Below are 6,000 nucleotides of genomic sequence, written 5' to 3'. Positions count from 1 at the left end.
TCCTAAAATGGCCACTGACCGCATGGACTAGGTCCCACCCTAGCGGCCTGGGGACGGAGCGGAGAACCTACAGCATCCGCCTGCGGCTGGCACAGAGGAAAACCCGCTCCTGCGAAAAGGGCACGAAGTAGGACTGCGGCCTCTGTCAAAAATGGCTGCAATACATATTACCGGGGCAGCTCCTGACACTGCCTCAGCAGACAGAACTGCCCCCCATGTCACAGCCAGCAGAACATTGTGCAACAGGGCTGCGGGACTCATTAGAAGCCATACTTACAGTCAGTTTGTTGTCATGGCAGAGGTGCACCAACCTGCCACTGTGCAGAGTACCCCCTGCCCAATGGGACTGCCAACCTCCCAAGCTTTATTCCCTATACCAGAGCCCACACCTTCATCAAAGGGGGCGGAGGCAGACCCTTACCATGCTGGAAGCACAAGGACTGGCTTGCCCAGGGTGATAGGTGCAGGGGTTCCCCAATAGGTAATGCTCAGGTCACCATCGGGAGCTTGCCCTGTCCCACCTGGGTCCCCTGCCCAGACCCTTGTGGCTGTAACACTGTACACGCAACCCCGGATCTCACTGGAGAAGACACTGGTCCGCGAGCCTGGACCACAGAGAGGCCTGCAGTGGACACTACTACATCAATGCAGCTAGGTGTCATGATAACTGGCTCCACCAATCCACACAGTGACCCCCTCATGTTTGTGGCTATGCAGTCTCCAGAGGCAGCACCTTCTCCACAACTCTCTTTTCACAGTCTGCAGGGATCATCTCCACACCATGCGCTCATGTCTCCATGAAGGAGGTCTTGGCTGAACTACAGAATCTTAAGTTCCATCTGAAAACGATCCCTACCAGGGAAGACATGGAATGCTATGTCTTATGCCTTGAACAGTGTTATAGTACTGAGATAACTGTGTTGCATGAAGATGAACTACAGACTGTGTCCACTGAAGTGGCCGAGTAGCCTTGAAAGAACAGTTGGGCTCTCGCTCTGCCATGCTCTCCATTCATTCTTTCCAGCTATAATACTTGATAGATCAACTTGACGATGCTGAGAATAGAGGCAGGGGGAACAACATCCGTATCCAAGCACTAATAAAATCTGTAGAATCCTCTCAGCTACATGATGTCCTCCATTCAATACAACATAGTCTTGGGGGTACCAGATTCCTTCCCAGTTGAACTGGATAAAGCTCACCGCACACTCCAAGCTCACCAGACTGTTGAGGACCCCCACGTGATTTCATCTGCCGAGTGCATAGATATCAACTCAAAGACGCTATCATGAACAGGGTCAGATCCTTGGAGCAGATTAACTATCAGGGATTTACTCTACAGCTCTTGCCTGATCTATTGAGGTTGACCCTTCTCAAGACATAATGCCCACTACTTGAATATCTGAATCAATGGAACATTCCCTACACCTAGGGATTCCCATTCAGACTTCAAATCTGCAGCTCAGCTCGGCCTTCGTTTCTGACTCCAGCAGATCCAGCAATCCAACCTTGCCCTCAGTGAGTCCCTTGAAGAAGAGCTGGCAATGGTCCAGGAGGTCCACGGGGGAGGAGAAGACACCCAGATGCTCACAGGTGTGATTCCATAAAATGTTCTGCAATTCGGACTTTACCATCTTTGTCTGAGTATCCTCTGCCTTGTGTGGGTTGTTATAATTTAATTTGTTGCTGTTGATAGCTTATTCATATGCAGTTGGGTTCCTTTTGTTCATATTCATGATTATCCTCCATGTTAGGCAACGGCCCTAAGTATGGGCTTCTTTGATAGCATGCCCTGTAGTTAACTTAGATCTAGTCTTAGGTCCAGTTTCTCTTTCTTTACCTTATCTTAGCCTTTCTTTTTTTCTTCCTTTTTCTTTTCTTTTCTTTTCCTTTTCTCTCTTCTCTTTTCCCTCCATATTCGCACCCTCTCCCCCACTCAGCCTTTCTCCTCTGACCTCCTACCTCATTCTATCATTGAATCGGGTCCTGCAGCTCCACAACGTATGGCATCACTTAAGCTAGGATCAATAATTACCAGGACGCTTAATATCCCTCAGAAGCGTCACAGATACTGTATGGCATGCATAAGTTAGATATTTTGTTCCTACAGGAGAACCACTTCAAAATGGGACATGTCCCAGTGCTCCGTGATCCCTACTTCACCAAATGGGTCCATAGTACCACCCCAAAGTCACGACCAAAGGGGATGTCAATTTCCTTGCCACCCCATGGGGTCTTCCTGAAACTTTAAATTCTTAGCCTCATGGTACCTATCTAATCATTGTCGACATACAGTAGTATGGCAGTATATGATAGGATCAATCAGACAACCTAGGGTTAAAGTACCCTAGGGAGTCTAAAAAATAGTAAAAGTAAAAATAAGGAAAAGTTAAAAAAAAAAGTTATAATAAAAAAACTTTAAAATTCAAATTACCCCCCTTTCCCTAGAACTGATATAAATATAAATAAACAATAAAAATCACAAACACATTATATAGTATAGATGCATCCAAAAATGCCTGATCTATCAAAATATACTAACCTTTTTTCACTGTGTTTAATCCCGTAACGGAAGATAGCGCCCAATAGTGCCATTTTGAAAAATATAAAAAAATCAATAAAAAGTGCTCCACAACTCCGTACAACAAAGTATGAAAAAGTTATAAGCGCCAGAAGATGTCAAAATTTAAAAAAAAAAATTCTACATGAGTTTGTAATTTTTGTAAACATTATAAAACCTATACAAATTTGGTATCTAAGTGATCGCACTGACCCAAAGAATAAAGTAGACATGTTAAAGCTGTAAAATTCCAAGCCCACAAGAAAACGTAGTTAATGCGGTTTTTCACCAATTTCACAGCATTTGGAATTTTTTTCCTGCTTCCCAGTACACGGCATGGAATATTCAATACCATCACTATGAAGTGCAATTTGTTACACAGAAAACAAGCCGCCACGGAGATCTTTACGTGTAAAAAATAAGTTATAGATAGAAAAAGGGCCAGGTCCTTAATGGGTTAAGAGGAAAATAATTATGTTCCCGAGGGTTTCCCGTAATTTTACTGGCAAATATATTCTCACTATTGCTTTGTAACTTGTGGATCTCATTATCCATTGCCTTAGTCCCCTCATACACTGCCCAATTCACCACCCCCCAACATAACCTGCCCCCTCTCTGACCTGTCTACCCCTTTTGTGTCTTTTTATTTTCCTTCTCCCTCGATCCTAGTTTAAATACTCCGTCACCCCTGCTAGGATCTTCTCCCCCAGCACAGCAGCCCCCCTTCCATTTAGGTGCCCAAATCCCTCTGGTCTACATGATCTAAGCCATGCATTTAACTGCCTGAGCTCCCGCTGTCTTCTCTGTGTAGCGCATGGCACAGGTAGAATTCCAGAGAATACTACTTTAGAGTTCCTTCCGTTAAGCTTTTGATCTATTTCTTTACAGTTATTCTTCAGGCTCCTCCACCTACCATTTATTCTGTCATTGGTACCAACAAGGACCATGACAGCTGGGTCATCCCCAGCCCCTCCCAGTAATTTATCCACCCTTTCCACCACATGCCAAACCCTGGCCCCAGGGAGACAATAAAAAATATGGGCACATCTGTCGCTGCAGTATTCACCCTGGAACTCCTGCTCCAGCAGTGTATACATACGGCAGAGTGTACACTAGCACCAATCTTGCTAGCCATATCCTAGTTTAAAAACTGTGAGGAGTGTATAATGAAGAGATATAAAATGTAGATTACTTCTGTGGACTCTTCTTTTTTGAACTTTGCTTGTTTTAACTCCACTTATGTTCACAAGCCACTTAGAAACACAAGCCAAAATGAGCAAGCTCAAAACTGAGTTGCTACCCCTTAATTTATCAGCTGAGCAAACTAATCCCTCCTCCCAATTAGCAAGCCAGGCAAAGAAAGGGGGAAAAAAAGCTAATTAAATTGTGACACTAAGAAAATGCCCTTCCTATCACTTATTTACTCAGTCCACAATCACCCAAGCCACAGATTCACTCTTAGCACACACAAAATCCTCTTGTTTTCACCCCACCTATATTCACAAGCCACTTAGAAACACAAGCCAAATTGAGCAAGCTGTATTATTGGGCCTTCCATGATTGCAGCAACACGCACCTGTCCTCAACTGGCAGACTGGGGAAGTTCTTCACTGGGGTCCCGGGTGTCAGTCTCAATTCCTCATGCCTCTCCACCCGGTCAGCTCATTGTAATCCAAGCTTCTGGTGGGTCTTCCCGCTGCCCATATGGACTATGCTGATGTCTTCTCAGAGAACCAAGCAGAGATCCTTGCAGAGATCCATCGCTGTCTTCATAAAGTCACAGTGAAGAACTGGTATCCGCTAGCCCTAAACACAGAACTCTTTGACCACCCTAGTGGTGTCAAGATCGTCACGAAATTGGACATTCGGGGGCATATAATCTTATGCGTATCTGTGAGGGTGATGAGTGTAAGACCGCCTTTAAAACTTGGGAAGGCCACTTCGAGTATCTGGTCATGCCCTTTGGAATGTGCAATGCGCTTGCAGTATTTCAAGAATTTGTCAACGATATCTTTAGAGACTTTATACTTGTCTCATTGTCTACTTGGATGATATCCTGGTGTTCTCTTCAGACGTAGAGTTTCAGCAGGTCCACGTGCGACAAGTTGTGAGGCGCCTATATGCTAAACTCAGGAAGTGCCAGTTCCACCAAAAGTGTCTACCATTCCTCGGATACATCATCTCTGACAAGGGACTACAGATGGATCCTGCCAAGTTGTCTGCGGTACTTCAGTGGCCTCGCCCAGTAGGACTTCATGCTATCCAAAGATTCCTGGGCTTCGCTAATTACTTCCGGCAGTTTATTCCGCATTTCTTCTCCTTCGTGTCTCCCATTGTGGCTGAAGAAGCTTTTTCCAAGCTGAAGTCTGCCTTTACCTCTGCTCCTGTTCTCACCTAGCCTGATACTGAGAAACTATTCCTGCTCGAGGTTGACGCCTCCTCGGTTGGTGCTGGAGCCGTTTTTTACCCAGATAGGACCCAAAGGTCAAAACCCTCACATGCATCTTCTTCTCTAAGACCTTTTCAGCCGCAGAGAGGAACTACTCTATTGGCGATCGGGAGCTTCTGGCCATAAAGCTTGCCTTGGAAGAGTGACGTAAAGGATATTGTGGGCTCCTGCACTTCCTGTGCCCAAAACAAGCCATCTTGTCTCAAACCAGCTGGTTTTCTTCTGCTGTTACCGATACCCACGGGGCCATGGACTTTATCACGGATCTTCCGCCTTCCTCTGGTAATAACATCATCTGGGAGGTAACAGACCGGTTCTCCCAGATGTCCTACTTTGTGCCTCTGCTAGGTCTGTTGTCAGCTCCGCGCCTTGCCAGCTTGATCTTCATCCACATCTTCTGGCTTCATGGACTTCCTCAGCGCATTGTATCGGACCATAGGGTCCAGTTTGTTTCCAGGTTCTCGGTTCCTTGTTCAGCCAACGGCAAGTTAAGCTGGCCTTCTCCTCTGCATATCATCCGGAGACTACTGGGCAAGTGGAGAGGATCAACCAGACTCTAGGCTGCTATCTATGGCACTTTGTCTCTACTCGACAGGACAATTGGCCTACCTTGGGCAGAATTCTCATATAACTCTCTGGGTTCTGAATCTGCCGGTGCCGGCCCTTTCTTCATTGTGTATGGATGACATCCTTTCTTGCCTCTCCCTCTTGTTGTGCCTTCTGATGTGCCTGCCATGGAAGAAGTGGTGCAAGATCTTAAGTCCATCTGGGAGCAAGCTCTCCATTCTCTACAGCCCAATGGAAAATGCAGGCCTTCTCAGGTCTTCTCTCCATGTGATAAAGTGTCAAGTGCCAGATACAAGAAGTCAATGCATACCCATATTTATCAGCATGAGCAGTCACTTCCACGACGCACGTTTCAGCGTCCCTGCCTTTATCAAGGGGAATGTGTAGTGTTCAAGTGGTAAGGGAATATATACCACCTGCAACC

This window comes from Engystomops pustulosus, chromosome 5, assembly GCF_040894005.1.
Source record: "Engystomops pustulosus chromosome 5, aEngPut4.maternal, whole genome shotgun sequence".
In the NCBI taxonomy this organism is placed as follows: Eukaryota; Metazoa; Chordata; class Amphibia; order Anura; family Leptodactylidae; genus Engystomops; species Engystomops pustulosus.
The sequence above is the reverse complement of the archived record's forward strand: the minus strand, read 5'-3'. Positions refer to the sequence as shown.